At 39.4% G+C, this 21,737-nt stretch overlaps 1 protein-coding gene across 9 annotated transcripts in view; it reads right to left on the bottom strand.

Moving 5' to 3' along the window:
* ANKRD6 (ankyrin repeat domain 6) overlaps positions 1–21,737 on the bottom strand; it is a 113,841-nt gene that overhangs the window by 90,350 nt on the left and 1,754 nt on the right. For 2 of the 9 annotated variants that reach the window (XM_081941461.1, XM_081941460.1), the window contains exon 1: positions 18,647–18,883. The exons of 2 other annotated variants lie outside the window; for them this stretch is intronic. The gene's annotated coding sequence lies outside the window, so the exon portion shown is untranslated. Of the gene's footprint in view, positions 1–18,646; positions 18,884–21,659; positions 21,730–21,737 lie in introns of those variants that run through there. 5 more of the 9 variants (XM_081941467.1, XM_081941459.1, XM_081941464.1 and 2 more) reach the window with 4 other exon arrangements.

The raw sequence follows: 21,737 nt of genomic DNA, 5'->3' as shown, positions 1-21,737 counted from the left end.
TGGCAGGGGAAGAATATTGCAAAATCTCCATTCCCATCCCATTCTGGTGCCAGCCAGAGGTGGTATTTGCCAGTTCTCCAAGCTACTGAAAATTTCTGTTACCAGTTCTCCAGAACCTGTCAGAACCTGCTGAATTTCACCCCTGATATTATCAATATAGGCTTTCTCCCCCAATGCAAATTAAAATTTAGCTATCTATACAACCAGTTAAGTAAACTATACACAGAAAGTCTGTACAAATATTGATATTGGCTGACTTTCAAGTATTAGAAACTTTTCAAACCCATTAATTAAGAATGACTAAAAATGATTGCATTAGATATCAGTATTCCTTTCATGAGATTAAAAGAATAAAATAATCATAAATTAAAGCCTACCTCAGTATGCTATGCTGAAGTTAAACCGTTAGTATATAAAGACAGCAAAGACGAAATGGTTGAATTATGCCTGAATGCTGATTTTATTTTTAGATAAAGGTGGGCAAGGATGCCATGAAAATGTTTCAAGTTTCTCCAACTGAAATCAATGAACCTAAAAATATTTCGCTTTGGCTAAATAGTGCCTGATACATGTTATCTTATTACAATAGATGTATTTTTCAACTTATCTTAGGGAGAAGTAATAACTTAATTGGTTTGTTCAGCTTCAGAGGCCACAAATTCCTTTAGAGCAAAGAATTTAATTTGCAAACTGCCTTAATTGACACTTTAAAGACTCCTTTCAACCCTCTTGCTGTCCAAAGACAAAATGATTTCAAACCCAAAAAATCATCATAAAAAAGGTTCAGTGACCGCTGAATCACTGAAATAAATTAAATCAATATGCTTTAATTCCTCCATCTCTTTCAGCTTATTTTCTACTTCAACCATTTGTTGCAGGCAGCAGTTTGTAAAGAATAAGTATAACTTCTATAAACACTTTTAAGAAACCAAAATCCTTCATATGTTTACCATTAGAATCTCAAGAATAATTTCCTATGACGTAATTAATGATAAACCATAAAAATCCTCGCTTTCGACCCCACTTGGTAAATGTATCCTAAACTTTTCTTTATTCTTTTTTTTTTGCTTGGATGCAGTAAGACTAACATCCTGAGGATGTGTTTTCAAGAGGAAACACAAGTCAAGTTTCATCTTCCATTTCCTGCAGTTACAATTTACCAGGATAGTGTTTCTGAGCATCCTTTGAAGATATTCTCCGCTCATTTTCCGAAGTACATTAAGTAATCTCTCTTTTCACTTTTCTTATAAACTGTTAAAATTGGAGAGGTTTTCATACCAATGCAAAAATCTTCCCAGTCACATATAAAACCCTGCATCTCTTAAATGGCTTGGCGGTTACCACCTCATAGATGACCCTCACTCAGTCAAAGACCTAGGAGTACTCATCTAAGGTCATAAATACGATCTAAGCCCCAAAGCTCATTGTAACAGCATTGCCAAAAAGGCATTAAGAGTTGTTAACCTAATTTTGCGAAACTTCTTCTCTGGTAACATTGTATGCAAACTAGGGCCTACAAAATGTTTCCCAGACCAATTCTCGAATATAGCTCGTCTGCCTGAAATCCACACTGTATTTCGGACATTAATACAATCAAGCGAGTCCAGAAGTATTTCACAAGACGAGTACTCCACTCCTCTGCTCACAATAACTACCTTATGCCACCAGGCTTGAAATTTTGTGCCTGGACAACCTAGAACTACGCCAACTAAGGTCTGACCTAAGCGTAAAATTGTCTGCTACAACGTCCTGTCAGTGACTTCTTCAGCTTCATCTGCAATAATACACAGGCAAACAATAGATACAAATCCAAGGTAAACCGCTCCAAATTCGATTGCAGAAAATACAATTTCAGCAATGCACTACCTGACTCTGTTGTTATATCCTCAAACCCCCATCCCTTTAACCTTAAACTGTCTAGTGTGGACCTCACCCCTTTCACAAGAGGTCTGTAAGGGGGCGTGCAAAAGCACATCAGCGTGCCTACCGTCCCTGTCGTATTGTCCCTATTTATTTGTACCCATTTCCTGTGTTCGTGTCCACGTTTATACTTATACCTGTTATCTCGTACGTGTTTGACAAACTAAATAAATAAATACCAAAAGTTCTGACCAATTAAAGGATTTGAAGGAATTTTGCAGAAACCCCCAAACCAGCTTGACCCAGTATAGTTTAGACTCCCCATACAAGCAATGTTCAAGTGAGAGGTCCTTGGTGCTCTCTGAGCTTGCAAACGTTTCATTATTCAAACTAGGTAACACCATCAGTCTTCAACTGTCTCACATTTAGTGCTTCAAATATATTTTAGGGACTTTTAGATTTACATTTAAAAAAAATCAAAACTGTTTATTTTTAAAGGATACTGCTTCAGTTAAAAAGATAAAAATCAAATGCATATTTTAAATCCAAAGAAAATTAAAAGATCACATTCAATTACCACAACTGGAGCCAAAAACATCACCACACAAGAAAATCTAATAAAGAGCTAAAGAATCCTTCTGCAAGTAGACACCCAATAAAAACGGATATGCAACTCAATAAACATTAAAATAAATAAAAACAGAATATATTGTGAGGTTCTTCTTTTTGGAGAGATTTGGACACAGCCAATTATACAGGCTGGGTTTATACAAAACAAAACAAAATGGCTTATACAATTATGTAAACCCAGCCCTTAAGTGTTAAATTATCTTTGCCTTTCCTTCTTTCTCCTCCCATGGTCATTAGAATCACAGGTTTTTTATGGCATAGATTTCCTGCCTTTCTACCTTTAATTTTCTTTTTAAAGGAATTTCTTGTGGATGGCCTAATACCATGATGGCGAACCTGTGGCAAGCAGAGCCCTCTCTGCAGGAACGCGAGCCGTTGCCCCAGCTCAGTTCCGCCAGACATTCTCATGTGCTTCCCGCTGGCCAGCTGATTTTCAAGTCTCTGCTGGGGGGGATCTCGCTGAAGGGTCGCATGCACATGTGCAGGGGATAGGGTGCATACTGGGGGTCGCACGCACACATGCAGAGGGACACGTGCACACATTGCATTATCAGCACTCAGCACCAAAAAGGTTAGCTATCACTAGCTAATAAAAGTCCAAAGTCATTAAAAAAACCTGGATACTCAGTTTCCCATCCAAGAAACTTCCAGTTTGCATCTCCTTGAAGCAACATATGTTCCATGATCTTTTCAACAAACGAAGAGACAATTCTGATGCACTCATTTTCTTCTTAACTGTAGTGCCATCAGGGTTACAATGTTTGTAGACATCAGCTATGAACTTCGAGTTTTTATTAATAAGGATTACCTTGTGGTGTTCAGATCAACATAAGTTAACTATTTTTCTTTTCTTTTTGCATCTGCAGATAGCCCGCTAGCAGCCCTGTTTGTGATCTGGTCCCTCTTGAGGAGATAGAGCCAGAGGAACCCCTCCAAGTCCACTGAGAGGAATATCCAGGAGTGGGATTCTACCGGTTTGGACAGGTTCAGGTGAACCGGTAGCTCCAACGATCAGCTAAGCCCACCCGCCTGCTTACACTATTTTTCCCACCTTTATCTTCTCAGCTGATTTGCGTGGCAGAACAGATTGCCGCGCAAATCAGCTGTGTTACTCCTCTGAAGAAACCCATAAGTGACAATTTCTTCTAACTGCGTGTGCGAGCGCAAATCGCGCGATCACTGAACCGGTTGTTAAATTGGGAGGATCCCTCCACTGGGAATATCTGATGCATATGTCACATAAAGTCCAAGTTGGACTTCAGTTGTGCATTTGACAAAGATACAGTCTAGCTTAGTTATTACTCAGGAAGAGTTTGAACCTGTTAGCTCTGAGAAACGTCTTTGGCACCGGGAGTTTAGCCTCCTGGGTATTACAGCCATGTCCCTCTTGTTTGGCTATGGCATTCTAGGAGACAACATGTGATTAGGTCCAGGCATTGGTGACTTCATCCTTGAGGGAAATGTTTAGTTCCATCTGCACTTAAAGAAGCAGAGGTCTGCCCACTCCCTGAGAAGCCATTTCTGGCGCTATTGAGTAATTTTTGTCCTGTCTCCCGAAAGTTCTTAAAGTTTGCTTCCTTGAATGGCATCCAAGAAAATATAAAGCAAATTATAAAATGCTATTAAAATATAATGAAACACTCTAAAATTTTCATTTGGAATGCACTTGTTGACTTACTTTAAAATATATCCATTCAACTCAAGGCAGTCTTTGGCAGAAATATCAATATCCATCATTTAATTATAAATATACACCTCAAACCATAAGCCTAGCTTTGCATATTATCCCAAGGGAAAACTAAACAGACAATTGAATTCCAATAGCAATTGGTATAAAAATCCATCCATTGTGTCTTAAAATAACAGTGTTGGAAGGGACCTTGGAGGTCTTCTAATCCAACTTCCTGCTTAGGCAGAAAACCCTACACAATTTCAGACAAATGGTTATCCAATCTCTTCTTTAAAACTTTCAGTGTTGGAACATTCACAACTTCTGGAGGCAAGTTGTTCCACTGATTAATTGTTCTATAACTATCAGGAAATTTCTCCTTCGTTTCAAGTTGCTTCTCTTCTTGATTAGTTTCCATCCATTGCTTCTTGTTCTACCCTCGGGTGCTTTGGAGAATAGCTTGACTCCCTATTCTTTGTGGCAGCCCCTGAGACATCGGAACACTGCTATCATGTCTCCCCTAGTCCTTCTTTTCATTAAACTAGACATCCCCAATTCTAGCAACTGTTCTTTATATTTTTTAGCCTCCAGTCCCCCAATCATCTTCTCTGCACTTTCTAGAGTCTCAATATCTTTTTTACATCATGGCGACCAAAATTGGATGTAGTATTCCAAATGTGGCCTTATCAAGGCATTATAAAGTGGTATTAACACTTCATGTGATCTTGATTCTATCCCTCTGTTGATGCAGCCTAGAACAGTGTTGGCTTTTTTGCACACTGCTGGCTCATATTTAAATGGTTGTCCACTAGGACTCCAAGATCCCTCTCACAGTTACTACTATTGAGCAATAACATATATTGTACCTGTGCATTTTCTTTTTCTTTCTGAAATGTAGAACTTTACTTTTTTCACCATTGAATTTCATTTTGTTAGCTAGCACCCAATGTTCAAGTCTGTCAAGATCTTAAGCCTATCTTCTGGAGTGTTGGCTATTCCTGCTAGCTTGGTGTCATTTTGAAATTTGATGAGTTCCCTGTCCGCTCGTCCAAATCATTGATGAAGATATTGAAGAGTACTGGGCCTAAAACAGAGCCTTGGGGTACCTCACTGCATACTTCCCTCCATGTAGATGCAGTTCCATGAAGACTACACATTGAGTGCAGTTGGTCAGCTAGTTACAAATCCATCTGGTGGTGATGCTGTCTAACCCACATTCTTCTATTTTATCAAGTAATAGGCCAGTGATGGCGAACCTATGGCACGTGTGCCACAGGTGGCACGCGGAGCCATTTATCAGTGACTTCCAGACCGTCCCTGAAGCCTTCGGAACGCTTAAAACGACCCTCCGAGCAAACCGGAAGTCACTTCCGGTTTGCTCGGAGGGTCATTTTAAGCGTTCCAAAGGCTTCAGGGAAGCCTCCGGACAGTCCCTGAAGCCTCCGGAGGGCCTCTGGGGGGGCGGGGGAGGCTCTTTTCGCCCTCCCCAGGCTCCTATAAAGGCTCTAAAAATGGGGGGGTTGTAAAAATGGGGGGGTTGTGCCTGTTGTGCGCGCATGCGCACTGGGGGTCACGCATTGCATTATGGGTGCGGCACGCCCGCACATGACCCCTCTGCGCTCCCCCCACTTATGGCACGCGAGCCAAAAAAGGTTCGCCATCGCTGTAATAGGCTCTGGTCTACTTTATCAAATGCCTTACTGAAGTCCAAGTAAATTATATCGACAGCATTCCTCTGATCCACTATTTTTTAATAAAACCTGGTTTATGGTTTGTAGTTGGTTTATCAAAAAAGAAAGAAAAGAAAATATCTGCCCTGTATTTTTTATAATACAGTATACTATTTCTCACTGGCTAAATCTTAACTTCTGTTTTGGATCCTAAAGCTATATATAAAGCTTTATAATATACATATAAAGTTTCATCTTGCCTTTTGCTATAACATGATCATCCTTTCCAGCACTACATTATGGTGGACCATAAACTAATATCTTGTTAGTCTTGGTCAGAATGATCTTTTTCCATCGTGAGGGAGAAAAACAACAACAATCAAGCAAAGTACCTTTTGAAAAATATGTATAGTGTTGCTTCATAAAACTGCTAATATATAAAATGTGTGAATAATGCTTAGGATACATTTTGAGGTGGCAAAATTCCAGTGTTCAACAAGTAAGAAATTATTAGGACACACAGTATAAAGGAAACAAAGTTCTTATTTTTTTAGATAGCCTTCTAAAAAAATGAAAAACAAGAGATGAATTAAGCAAATATTTTATGAGGATTATTAGTTCAAGACAAGTAAATATTTCAAATAATTAAATAATAATTTAATGAATACATTTTACAGCAAAATGCACATAAATTATTTTAATCTAATAGAAGTTTCTTTCATAAAAAAAAAGACTTGGAATAATGGTTAGCTGCATATGGATGTATCATGATTTATTTTTATGTTTACTTTTATCTAAAACAACCAGAACATTTTGCTTTTTAAAACAGCAGGTAATCTTTTGTAAATAATTGCATGGTTTAATAACTACGCTAGTTTACACAAAGATTGCAAGTAGGTTTTGTACAAACATATGTATGATATGGAAGACGTAGGGTGGTTTTTTTGTTAGCTTTGATGTACTTTATGAAGCCAAAAGTTCAAACATACTTGGTGAAACAGAAGAGAATCTCTGCTCACTTACTGCTATTTCTAAGAGTTCATCACATGAAGAATTCTGGCCTCCTACTCATGAAATGGACTCTGAACAAAACTGACTCCATTGACCTTACATCATGTTTAGCATGCAATAGATCAAAATGTTATCTACTGACAGTTGTATTAAGCTTTTAGCAACAAACAGTGGAGAAAACTGCAGGAAACACTATCATCCATCTTGTAGCAAAGTAGATATTCCAAATACAAACAACACCGTAAGGAGCCAACTTGGAGCAAAGCATGCCAATCATGTCAAAGTAAGCACCACTGAAACATTCAGGAATTGCTGGGAGAATCAACATAGAGATGAATCAGATTTCTAAGGTACCAAATGTCGGAAATGACAGAGGCATGAAATTTGCCTAAAAGCTGATCTTTATATGATAAATTATGTCACTTCAAAAAAATAAAAAGCCATGATGGGTATTGGCAATCCCAAGTTTTAATTAACAAAAACCCCATATTTTATATTTTAAAAAAGAGTAACCAGAAAAGATAAACACGGTATTGCAATGTTGTAACTATTACAAATGCACACTAGTGAGTACAAAATCTGTAAATTACACATAGAAAAATCTGTTTTTCAGGCTTCAGGTATGGAGAAAGCTAATCATAGAGATTGAGATGTAATTGATTTTCAGTCTCTTTTTTTATCAGCAGGTTGTTTTGATAAAAGTTTACCTGTAAGCGATAACGTTTTATTTACTTAGTTTTAGATTTATATCCTGCCTCCAAAATATCCTTGCCTTCAATTTTGTGTCACAATAATACCATGAGGTAGCTGGCCTGAAAGACAAGTGCCTTAAAACTATTCAGCAAGTTTTCATGTCCAAGTGTGGATTTGAACCTGGATCTCCTATCCCATTATCTCAACCATTGCAACCCCCCATTGTATGTCAGCTATTGGCTGATCAAAATCAACAGATGGTCCTCATTTCCTAACCCCTTGTTCAGCTGCTGTTTGAAGTATATTGGGGCAGAAAAAGGAGACTTACAATGAGGTAGTTGCAGCACTCTTGCAGTTATGTGATTGCAATTTAGGCCCTTGACACCCAGCATGCATTTACAAGTTGCAGTGACCTGCAATCACATTATGGCTAATTGCAACGTTCACAGGTGGCTTCTGGCAAGCAAAGTGAATAGAAAGCCAGCAGGAAGTCACAAGTCACAGTACGTTGCGCTTAACATCCACACGATTCGCTTAACAACTGCATCCAGAACTGATGTCATATAGTGATGCAATCATGTGACATTTTACTTACTGACTGCACTGCTTGGCAATGGAGGAGCCACTCACAACTGTAGTCAGGGCTCTCTGTATTAAAAATACAATCCTGATGTAAAACTTTTCTCCCATTTCTCAATACAGTTCCTTATAAATATAGATGTCTTTAACTGAGGTGGTTCAGGGATTAAATTAATTATTCTTTTACCGAGGACCTCCCTGCATAATTACAGTAGGTATCATTATACTAATAATTTAATAACAATTAGCCATAATAATTGTCACAAGCATTTCACTCCACCAAAGCAATTCTTTCAATTCTTTCATTTTTTTTAAAGACAACAATTAGTGGTATTTATCTGTCAAAACAAGGATTTCCACTCTCGGGAACTGAATTATATTATTATGGTTTGTTGCATAGTCAACCACATGTTTAGACTGGATTTGGCATTTTTATTCACCTATCAAGTTTTTCCAAAGAACTTGGCATAGGAAGATGTTGTTTGATGGTGTTAAAAGTAACATTGCAGCATGCAAGCTGTTCCAAGTGAAGTACCTTTTGCAACTGGCTGATGATGGCAGCATTCAATCCCAGATGTTTTGGGATTGCATCTAAGGTGCCTACTATTATAGGTGTGCTATCTTTGCTTTAGGGACGCGGTGGCTCGGTGGCTAAGACACTGAACTACTCGATCAGAAGGTCGGCAGTTCAGAAGTTCGAATCCCAAGCGCCGAGTAATGGAGTGAGCTCCCGTTACTTGTCCCAGCTTCTGCGAACCTAGCAGTTCGAAAGCACGTAAAAATGCAAGTAGAAAAATAGGAACCACCTTTAGTGGGAAGGTAACAGCGTCCTGTGCGCCTTCGGGGTTTAGTCATGCCGTCCACATGACCATGGAGACGTCTTCGGACAGCGCTGGCTCTTCGGCTTTGAAAATGAGATGAGTACACCTCCTCCTAGAGTCGGGAACCACTAGCTCACATGTGCAAGGGGAACCTTTACCTTTACCTATCTTTGCTTTCTTATTATTATTAGTGCAATAAACAACTGCATTAATGAATATGCTGATGCTAATAATAGCAACAGTCACATTTAACATATAGTGAAAGGTAGTATATAGCTTGATATCGGAATGGTTTTGTGTACTAACATAACCAAAACAAAAGAAATTGTGGTCGGTTTCATATACTTCACTGAGCCCTATTTTTCTTAGCCATATTTTGTAACTGGCAACTGAGTGGATTCTAATATACAGGTAGCCTTTGACTTACAACGGGTCACCTAATGATGCTTCGAAGTTATGACAGACCTCCCCAAAACTATTTATTTATACCCAAATTCAAAGTTTTATCACACACACCCTCCATGGCTATGTAACTGCATTTTAGGTGCTTGGCAACCAGCCCTCATTTATGATCATTTGCAGCACCCGGGGGTCACAACCACAACTTGTGATAGTTTTGCTGGAAGCAGACATTTCTTCCAGGTTCCATCAGAAGTTGTGAACAATGGATTTGTTTAATGACTGTGGCAATGGCTTCCTCATTGACTTTGCTTGATAAACTAGTCATAAAAAGTGATTACATGACCTTGGGACACAGCAACGGTCATAAATATGAACCAGTTGTCAAGCATCTGAATTTTGATCACATGATTATGCGGAGGCTGCAAAGGTCGTAACTGTGAAAAACAGTCATAAGTCACTTTTTCAGTGCTGTTGTAACTTTGAACGGTCACTAAACAAACAGTTGTAAGTCAAGGACTACCTGTATATGATCTACCTTGTGAAACTCTCTTCCTACCTTGTTTTCCCAAAACTAAGACAGGTTCTTATTTTCTTTTGACCACTGAAATAAGCGCTTGGCCTTATTTTCGGGGAGGTCTTATTATTTTCAAGGTGCAGTTGGCAGCAAGCGTGGTCACCTCATGGCTGCTGCTGTGTTGCAATATTTTGGGGTAGGGCTTATTTTCAGGGTAGGGCTTATTTTAGTGCATGCACTCAAAAGCCCGATTGGGCTTATTATCCGGGGAGGTCTTATTTTCGGGGAAACGTGGTACATACAAACGATTCCAGGCTGATTTGCCTCTTAGCTCCTTGGGAAAGACCGCCTTCCTTCTGAGATTCTGCACCACATTCCACCACTTGATTTGCTTTGCAATCATCAAGATTTATAACCGTAATTGCCAGGATCAATTATGGTTGCAAGTCCGGGATTACCTGTATTAAGCCACAAACTTTAATTTACAAATGGCAGTTGCTAGATTCATATGATCACTGTTCCCTCTAAGGTGCGCGCCTGCGCAGCCACGCACATGCCTGAAATACGCCGCACAGTAGTTTCTAACTGCCGTGCATGGTGGCATATTTGCTGGACATGGACTACAGAGCGGCTAGGGAATCGCAATCAAAACACCCTAGAGGCTTCAGCTAAACCTTTCCTACCGCAGTACCTTGCCACCTGACTTCAGGATTCTCCCTAATCAGTGTGGGTCGAAAAGAAAAAAGATTCAAAAAAAACGCCACTTTCTCTTTTTTCTTTTCGACCCACAATGATTAGGGAGAATCCTGAAGTCGGGCGGGGCTGAGAAGCAAGGAGGGAGAAAAAGAGACTGAGGGGGGGGAGCTCCTTCACCTCCGTCTCTTTTTCTCCCTCCTCGCTTCTCGGCCCCGCCCAACTTCGGGATTCTCCCTAATCATTGTGGGTCGAAAAGAAAAAAGGGAAAAGGGTGCTTAAAGGTTCAAAACACTGGAGCAAACGCTTCAGTGGCAACAGTTTTCACAGGGAATTAGAACAGAGAGCCCTGGAGTTTCGCTGCCACCCAGTCAGACCTTGCTTTCCGCGCATGCCGCGTGATCGGCTAATTTGCTACTGCCCGGCTCCCCGGTTAGATTTTTGCTGGGGGGGCAGCTCTCTTTTTCTCCCTCCTTGCTTCTCGGGGCTCCACCAATGGGGAGCAAGGCCCAGCTCCAGGCTTTGGGCTAACACAAGGGTCTGCAAAGTTGGCTGTTTTAAGACTGGTGGACTTCAACTCTCAGAATTCTGGAAGCTGAAGTCCACCAGTCTTAAAACAGCCAACTTTGCAGACCCCTGAGCTAACATGATTGATGCCCTCAGAGTCGGAAAGAGGCGAGAGAGCCTGGTCACATGACATGGCATCACGCTTTGTGACCACATTGCTGAGTAATAAAAATCCCAGTCCCACATTGTAATGAAGGAATACCTATATTTGATAACTCATTGGGATTTTCAAAGTCATTGAGAATATTTTTGCTTTTAATCTAATTAAACCATAGTTAAATCATTTGGAGCAAACTAAAATCACTACTTTATAAACAAAAGGAGGGTGTTTTTTTTCCTCTTATTTGTTATGGTAGAGCCATTTTAACAATCTTTATATTTGCAAGTAGTATGGAGTTTACAAATTTTTTAGAATTAAAACCTTAACTACAATATAAGTACTTTAAAGTCATCCACACAGTTCACTGGGTTGTAGAAGGAGTAAGATTAGAAAAAATTGTGGCTAAAATATTTTTCACTTCATTTTTTTAGAGTTTTGGATAATGCAATTTCCTATTCTGTTTAGCTATTCATTATTAGAATGTACTTTTTCCAATAGCAAGCAACCTCTGTGTGAGCAATGATGAAAAAAATAAGATTTTATGAGTCAAATTATTTTTTCATATTAACAATAATAAAATTTAATGTTTTGCAATTAGTTTTGCAGTAATAGTAGGTTACTGAAGCCACCTGTATAGAAATGAACAAATTCCCACAAATTTTTAAACAATCAGCAAGCATTGTTGAACATGCAGGCAATAAATCCTTGAATTTACAAATTAATGATGGAAGAAAACTTTTAGATGTGAATGAGATTTTATGTATGGGGATTTTAATAATTTTACTCATTTAAAATAGCAAATTGAATATAATACATTCACAGAAGCATACAGTGTATAGACAACTTTTGCAATTGAATGTGAACTCATTAAAATGAAGTATATCAAATGAAATTCATTAAAATGAAGTATATCAAACATTTACTATTTTAATATTACTGGTATTAAGTGCCATTTATATATTCATTTCAAAGCTCTTTTTTATTTAATCCAAAATGAATTTGAAAAGATAATTGTAAAAACCCTATAGGTACATAATCAGTCAGTGCTGATGTCGAAACATAAAGCTGGAGTAAACGTTGTTACCGTAAACACTATACAAGTATTTTAATATTGCAGACTTGCAGTTATAAGTGATACTGATATATAACACTTTTAATTAAACGTGTATCTTGAATAAATATAACTTTAAGTTTCAAATAACACTGATTTCGTTGTTGTCTTGGGTGACATCTGTGAAAAAAATTCAGGTGCTTAGGCATGAAAATGTGCCACTCAAACACTATACTTTTACGCCCACACTGAAAAAAAATTAGAGGGAACAGTGCATATGATATGAAGCAGTGGTGAAATACAAAATTTTTAACTACTGGTTCTGTGGGTGTGACTTGGTGGGTGTGGTGTGGCTTGGTGGGTGTGGCTTGGTGGGTGTAGCAGGGGAAGGATACTGCAGAATCTCCATTCCTACCCCACTCCAGGGGAAGGTTACTGCAAAATCCCCATTCCCTCCCAATCAGCTGGGACTCGGGAGGCAGAGAATAGATGGGGGAAGGGCCAGCCAGAAGTGGAATTTGCCGGTTCTCCAAACTACTCAAAATTTCCGCTACCGCTTCTCCAGAACCTGTCACCCCTGATATGAAGTCAATATTCCAGTAGCTTTACTAACCCTAACCCTATTGCTTGGCTCCTTCTAATCCATTCCTTGCAACTACACCTAAGTCATCTTCCTGAAACTACTGCCTCATGATATCTAAACTTATTGTACTGGTTAATACTTATCACTGATTAAGCACAACCTGTTGCTCAATTATCTTCTTTTATAAATTGTGATACATGGAGATTCAGGAGAGTTAGTTCTTCCAAAATTTCAGTAAAATAAGCATGAGACTCGAGTAACCTTTATTGATCAGCAGAGACAGCATTCAAAATAATCACTCAAGATGTGAAAAGTTCCCTTTACATTTTTGAAAAGCCTGCATATTGATGTTATTAATCTATTAAAGGGGGCAAAATACCGATAAACGGGACAAAACTACCAGGCATTATGATTCCTATGGAAAATGAAGCGATGCAATGTAATTTGGAATTCATTGCTTCCATAATTATTATAACACTTCATGTTTGTAATACCTACATTGGAGTTATGTTCATTGTAACAAATATTTATTCTGCGTGGCTTTTCCAGTTTCGATAAGGCTTTTGTCAGATAATAGGAAAAAGGACAACAGTGAGCCAACTGCAAACAAAATAATAACTGTTATCTCACATGTTACCTCTGGCAGTGCTAACTGTTATACTTTCTTATCATTTCCAATTTGTAGAACTTTGCTGTTTACCCAGCTAAGAAAAAAAATCAGTTTGGATTTTTAAAACATCTGGAATTCACAAGGGGTTACATTTTGCAACTGGAATAGTGAAATGCACTCATCCATGCCAGCATTAGCTACAAAAAAGATATTGTTCAGCTAAAACCTATTTAAAAACCTACAAAACCATTTTGCTGGTTATCCTTGTGATAAAAATGATCCAGACCATTCTACCTTACAGGAATTTGTCTCCAGATTACAATACAGCACTTTATGTTCCTAAGCATCTTTCCTTACATTATTTCAGGAAATAAATGAGAAAGTAGAAAAGACAAGATAGGTGACACCATTTTATCTGACAACTTTCAAAAAGTTTTATGTCACTTTCTTGCTTATAATAAACAATCACCGGGTGATTTACTGCCATATCATAAAAATACACCAAAGTAATTAAAACAAACAAAATGGTAAACATAGGTAGTCCTTGATTTACAATAGTTTGTTTAACGATGGTTCAAAGTTACAAAGGCACTGAAAGTGTATCAAAAATGTACATCATCAAGTATATCAAAAGTATATCAAAAATCCTATGTACACACTGATTAATTTGTTATAGAATAAACACAGTCCATTGAGATACACTTGAGGAGAGTCAATCTGTGTAGTGATTAAGGCACCAGGCTAGAAAACAGGATACCATGAAGCCAGCTGGGTGATTTTGGGCCAGTCACTCTCTCTAAGCCCTAGGAAGGAGGCAATGGCAAACCATTTCCAAAACCCTGCCAAGAAAATTGTTAAGGACTTGTTCAGGCTGCCACTAGGAATCAACACCGATATAAAGGCACCAATATTATTCAATATGTGAAGTAATGTTTTGATCAATGGGAAGGTAAAAGAATGTGAGGCGAGGGGGACAGGACTAAATACTGAGGTCAGAAATAAAGGTAGAAAATAAAAGATTCTCTCTCTGAACCCAAGATTGGATAAATAGTTAAAATAAGGAAACCTCTGCACATAATATAATTTTAACTCCTCTCCAAAACAATTACAGGGAGAGGGAAATGACAATAGGTTTGAAAAATTGAAATCACACATTTTATTGACTTGCATTAGATGTCATAACATCATACAAATGACATACTTATGTAATGTCATTAGACACCCACTGTCACTCTGATATCTTTATATCTTGCTACAGATGCTGATGTCTGTAGGAGGAAAAAAACCCTCTTCATTGTATATCAAAAATCAGAACGCCAAAACCAAATGCAAATCCCAGAACAAAGGTATATTCTGAGTTTTGCCCCATTTTGCCATTGTTAAGTAAATGTGGCTTCCCCATTGACTGTTGTCATAAAGTCGCAAAAGATAACATGACCCCAGAATATTGCAATTGTCATAAATATGAGTCAGTTGCCAAGCGTCTGAATTTTGACCATGGGGATGTTGCAATGGTTGTAAGGGTGAAAAATGGCCATAAGTCACTTTTTTCAGTGCTGTTATAACTTTGAACGGTCCCTAAACAGATTGTTGTCACTGAAGAACTACCTGTTTGTATTCCTTATCTCTTTACTCCAAATTCTGATTCAGAGAAAAGTAATCATACCCATTTCTATACTTGGCTCTGGAAACACCTTCACGTCAAATCCAATTCTTGGTCCAATTTATGTCAATATGTCAAGTGCCAACAGCTTTACCAGGTCCAAAGTAGAGATTATTTCCCCTGACCTGATAAATTATCTTTTAAATTGGAGATGCAACGGACTCGGCCATCTGTCTTTTGGTATCCAACCTTGCAAATACACAGCTAGTCCAAGAAAGAGACATAAAGCAGGAATCTGTGCTCCAGGCACATGGATTCTCTAATTCGTCTCTCTTACAAAAACTGTGTTTATAACAACAAGGTCTCATTGTGCTTAAAACATGCCCATGCCAACACACACATTAATACAATGGATCAGTACTAAAGAACTTGTAAAGAATAAAGGTAAAGGTTCCCTTCGCACACATGAGCTAGTCGTTCCTGACTCTAGGGGTGGTGCTCATCTCCATTTCAAAGCCAATGTGCCAGCACTATCCGAAGAGGTCTCCATGGTCATGTGGCCGGCATGACTAAACACCAAAAGCGCATGGAGCGTTGTTATCTTCCCACTAAAGGTGGTCCCTATTTTTCTACTTGCATTTTTAATGTGTTTTCGAACTGCTGCTTGGTTGGCAGAAGCTGGGGCAAATAATGGGAGCTAACTCCGTTATGCAGGGCTAGGGGTTTGAACCGCCGAACTGCCAACCTTTCTGATCAACAAGCTCAGCGTCTTAGCCACTGAGCCACCGTGTCCCTTCTTGTAAAGAATACAAACTTTCTAATTTCAAAAATCAGCAAATGCACTGGATATTTTTCCCCTACACACATACGTGCGTATACATTCAATTAGAAGCTTCACAGAAGATTTCCCCACAATGAAAAGTCCATCTATGGCTCAATCTCCTAAACTATGTACCCATAATATTTAGTCTTCCATTAAAGTATCTGCTCTTCAGGCAGCCTTCCCTGATCTCACTCTTCTGAGGTGTAAACCTGAAACCTGAGGCAAAACCTGCATCTGTAATCCAACCCACGTGGATGACAGAGAGTTGGGGAAGAACAGGTTTAGGAATGGTGTAACATGATGTTCTGACCGAGGCTTCCCAAGAGCATGAAACAAACTCCTTGTCCCAGCAAAAACCCCTTTTATTAAATTACAGTGAATTCTGCTCATTCACAGCCAGCAAAGTCTTTCAAAGGACGATTTACAGTCACAGACCTTCTCTGGCTTGGAGAGCTGGCAGGTCGATATCTGCAGAACTTGGCAAGGAATCTCGGAGAGTCACTAACCAATTAGTGAACTAATTGTCTCCTGCAAACTCCACTCCCCTTTTTGAATTGAATTGAATTGAATTTATTAGATTTATTAGATTCTCCACGAAGGGACTCGGGGCGGCGTACAATAAATAAAAACACATATTATAGAATTAAAACATTTCACGGAGGAGGTATCAAAATCGCATAGTACAATACATAGGGATAGTCATAATAGAATTAAAAATTAAAATACCCCAATATAAAATTACAAATTTAAAAGATTGCCAGGAGGATAAAGATGGAACTATAATTGAGCAAGGCCGGCTAGTTGAAAAAGGTGGGTCTTGAGTTTTGAACGGAAGGAGGGGAGGTCGGTAGTAATCCTAATGTCGGGGGGGAGGTCATTCCAGAGGGCTGGGCCCATCACAGAGAAGGCCCTACTCCTGGGCGCCGCCCTCTGGCACTGCTTAGTGGACGGCACCCGGAGAAGTCCCTCTCTGTGAGAGCGAATTGGTCGTAGGGATGTATGGGGCAGGATGCGATCCCGCAAGTAGCTAGGTCCTGTGCCATGGAGCGCTTTGAAGATGGTAATCAACACCTTGAAACGCACCCGATAGACCACAGGGAGCCAGTGCAGCTCGCGCAGGAGAGGTGTTATATTTCTCCCCTTTTATTTCCTCTGGGAGGGGCCATTCATCATCTGGCCTTATTCCCAAATCGATCCCTGCTCTTTAGTTGTTCCCTTCCTCTGGCAACTCTGTGCATGCGCATACTGGGAACAGGCTCCAGCTTTACATCTTACTCTGAAGGCAGCTGATAGCTGGCCCACGGCTTTGGCCCCCTCTCTGCCTCTGACACAGAGCCCTCATTAGAACCTTCCCTAGACTCCAGGACTGGCCATGTTCCTCCCCAACCTCCTCACTGACCGAATCTGCTGCCAGCTCTGCTGGCGGGCCACAACACATGAGACCCCTGAATGGCAGATGACAGGAAGTGATCAAGTTCTAAAAATTAATTTCCTAAATATCAAATGCTTTAGCAGCAGACCTGCTTAACACAGATCAGATTGTAGGCAGAGGATACTTCTAATGAATGGAGACAGTGAACCAGCAGGGACTGGCTAGTCACTCAACGTTTTCCCTTTCTTATGCCCCAATCAAATGAGTAGGAAGGGCCTCCTATCATGGTTTTGCAACAACTCACATTCTTCTAGGTAGCAAATTCATTGGATAGTGGGTGCTTCCTCATAAGCCTTACACTGCACAATCTGTCCCCTGCCATTTCATCTGGAGGCCCAGATATTGATCTTCACATGTTGTGGGTTTTTTTCCCCTTTACTGTCAGTGCTCCATCCAGAAGAAAGGATGCTACACAATCACAATAACCTGTAGATCAGTTGCAGCCTCCCATCTGGAAGCATCTTGTAGCCCAAATGAAGTGCTTCTGGGGGCGTGTAAGAAGCAGACCACGCATACAGGTAAGTCCTCGATTTACAACATTTCATTTAGTGACCGTTCAAAGTTACAATGGCACTGAAAAGTGACTTATGACCGTTTTTCAGTTGCCACCTTTCCAGCATCCCCATGATCATGTGATCAAAATCCAGATGCTTGGCATCTGGTTTACATGTTAACCATTTCTGTGCCTCTGGTTCAGGTGATCCCCTTTTGCGACCTTCTGACAACCAAAGTCGATGGGGAAACCAGTTCCACTTAACAACTGGGTTACTAATTTATCAAGTGCAGTGATTCATTTAACCACGGAGGCAAGAGAGGTCGTAAAATGGGGCAAAATTCGCTTAAGAAATGTCTCACTTAAACAACAGAAATTGTGGGGTCAATGGTGGTCATAAATTGAGGACGACCTGTATATGTCAAACGAGGGTCTGGTCATTCTTGTTTAGAAGCCCCTTTCACTCACACACACACACACACACACACACAATTTACATTAAGCTCCTGTTGCAAGTTGCCCAACTCAACTGCAAAAAGCCCTCTGCTTATACTCAAGAATCTGGTTTGCTCTACCGCTTCCTGTTTAGAACATACTATGTATATAGATTTGTTTCTGGGGCAGATTAAAATCCCTGGAAGATCCTGGGGTTAGAAGGAAGGGCAGGAGGAAAGGGACCCCTTTAAAACAGTCTCACAACCACATCAACCCGGCCGACAAGGGATTATTTCTATTAGCAGCTGTTGTTTTCAAAGAGGTCCCCACCCCACGCGCAACTCACGCTTCCGTAGATAAAGCAAGAGGAGACACAGCCCCGCTTCTCAGTAAATAAAAAGTCCCACCTTTTCATTTTCCGCCAGGAGAATCTGCTACGCATATCCCGCTTCGGCAGAGCGCAAAAAATAGCTCTGCGTAGGTGATCGGCTTGTGTAAAAGGACAGCGGCTGAAGAAGAGGAGCTACAGTAGTCCACTAGTCCCAGTGGAGCGCCCGCTTTGCTTTCCTTTTCGCTCCACCCCCGGAGAAGGATTTGTAAAGTTACTGCGAAATCTCGCTCCTATTCTCTCAGGTAACTTGGCGTCCAAAGAACACGGGTGTGCTTCGTTCGAAAGCCACTGCCGCAGTGCCATCTAGTGGCCATGCGTGGAAAGTATGGCTCGGGAAACAATAAACAGACCCGTATTTGGAACGACGGGAGGGGAGGGAGGAGGAGGAGGAGAGAGAGAGAGAGAGAGAGAGAGAGAGAGAGAGAGAGAGAGAGAGAACGAACACAATTTGGTAATGAAACTTGTTGAGCAACCTTAGACTGTTTTTCTTGTGAAGGGATTGAGCTGCTCAAACACAAACGAAAAGCAATGATGGAATTGTTGGATGAAAAACACAATTTCATTCTGAGGACAAAAACTCAAGATACATATCTTGAACAGTTTGCTTGATTTATTTGTATCCTTCATTATTTTTACAAATATTACCATTCCCATTTGAATGCGTTTTATGTGTAATTTGTGGAGCTGCAGTACTAAATCTAGTTGGTTTTTATTTATTTAATTGTATTGAATAACTTATAAGAGGGGAGAGTTGATGCAGCAGAGATGAAGTGGAGGACTACAGAAAATACTCATTTTACAAAAAAAAGATGAAATTTCAAAATGTAAACATCCTTAAAAATCACTTTTTGAGCCCTTTTAGAGTCTTATTTTCATGTTCTGCAATATAAAGCAGTAATATTGACAATGAGACTTTGAATAAGAGGATTCTTGACATCAACCAGGTGTGCCACAAAAAATGGATTTATTGAGCAATGGATCCGACAAAATATTTCCTGGAAGCTTAACAACTTCTTTAAGCACCTCTTAGAGGTACTATTGTTCTGGCACACAGCAATGAACAAGTAAGTGAAAAGTTAAATGGAAATAAAGTGTGTAGTACTTCAAAAGGATTCCAAACCTCTCCCAGATAAAGTAAAGACAGGTGTGGAAGTATCAAGTGTACTTTTTAAAGTAAATAGGGTTTTCTAGAAAATAACCAGGGAAGGGACAAAATAATGGAAGATAATGGATATTATTCTAGTCTGAAAGCCACGGTTTCTCCAAAAATAAGACTTCCCGGGATAATAAGCCCAATCAGGCTTTTGAGCGCATGTTGTAAAATAAGTCCCCCCCCCATAAGCCCTCCCCAAAAATATTGCAAAACAGCAGCAGCCATGAGGTGACCACGCTCGTCCCCTCCTGCACCTCAAAAATAATAAGACCTCCCCCAAAATAAGGCCAAGTCCTTATTTTTGGGGGGGAAGAAAATAAGACCGTTTTATTTTCGGGGAGACACGGTAGCTTAAAAATTAAAGGAGCAAATATCTATGGAACATTGAAGTTGAAACCACCAAGGTCCTATTATTGCACAAATACAAATGGGAAGGGAGAGTTAATGCAGCTGAGAGATGAATCAGAAGACTTACAAATACTTCCTCCCACAAACAGGCTTTGGATTCGGTCCCATGACTGGAAGAAAGAGGAAAGAGGCAGCAAAATATTCCCTAGGCCAAATGTATCTGAAATTATGTCTATTGATTCAAGAAAAGTCCCTATTTTAATAAACATTATGAATTACTATATCTGCCTTTAGCTTTGCAGAACTTGGTTTATAATTGCCTGTTAAAATACAAGCAGTAAATTAAAATGATTAAATTGACATATTTAACAAGTCCAGGCAAAAAGGAAAACAGAAATCAAAACTAATCCTCATGCATTTTATATATAGCTGTTTTTTTAAAAAAAAAAACCAGGAAAATCCACACTAATATAAAGTTAAAAGTCGGAAGGTGATAAAAGGGAAAAAGTTTTAAGTGACAAAAAAATGCATGGAACTAATATATACAAGCAGTAACCTCCAACTTTTTTCAGAGGTTGTATTTAATTAAGGGTTTCTAGCTCTACTCTTACTGAAAGTAGGAGATCTATAATCAAGGAAGAGCATACATCCTGAATATATGCCCTTTTTTACTTGGTTTAGTACCTATAGCTGTTTTTCGATTTTTCCCTGTGTGGTACATCATACCACAAACCAAATCAAAAGGGCAAGTGGCAATATTTTTCCTCATACTTAGTGCATTTTGATGCAAATTGCTTTGTTAGTTATGATGAAGTGTACCTCAAACCGTGTCACCTCCTTTTTTGTCCTCTATTTTGGTGTGAAAAGGATGAAAATGAGTACATGTAGGATTCAAGATAACCTAATTTTCATTTTCAATCCACCTTTGGCATACCTGCACTGGTATGCTGAATTGCAATAATTCTGTTTCTTTTTCACATACTTTTCTTGGACCTACCCAAGGACCTCAATTAGCAAGTGAAATGAATATGACTCTCTACTACATTCCACCCTAATAGTTTTAAAATATTGAACTAAAATGGCCAACGTAGTTCAGAAGACATAATAAGGCCATCATAGGTCACAAGGCATGCATTTCAGTTAGGTCTGAGCTCCGAGAATGGTTTCCTTACTCAGTCATATGCATGTTTATGGAAAATATAATGATGCATTGGTGATTCTAGTTGGATTTGTGTGTGTGTGTGTGTGTAAAATAAACTTATAGTAAAACATGCTGAAACTCAAAATGATACTGCAGATATTTTTTGGAATGTAAAACAAGATTTCTAATTAACTTTGACCCTTTAATATTGGAAGAAACTGAGTAAATGAACTTGGAATTGTCTGTCTCCCAATACCAGAACCATCCAAAATCTTAACAGAACAGGACCACGTTTGGGACAGGGGTAGAAAAGGCAAGAAAAGAAAGGCGCTCAAAAAAACCGAGCCGGATCAGACCGGAAAGTGTGGAGGAAAAACAAAAACTAACTGCATCCCTATGAGTGAAGCAGCTGGTCAGCTCCCTCTTCTATTGCTGTCATGTGATTCAGATCAGAAGAGTACTATA

This window comes from Natrix helvetica, assembly GCF_964273705.1.
Source record: "Natrix helvetica genome assembly, chromosome: 2".
Taxonomy (NCBI): domain Eukaryota; kingdom Metazoa; phylum Chordata; class Lepidosauria; order Squamata; family Natricidae; genus Natrix; species Natrix helvetica.
The sequence above is the reverse complement of the archived record's forward strand: the minus strand, read 5'-3'. Positions and strand labels throughout refer to the sequence as shown.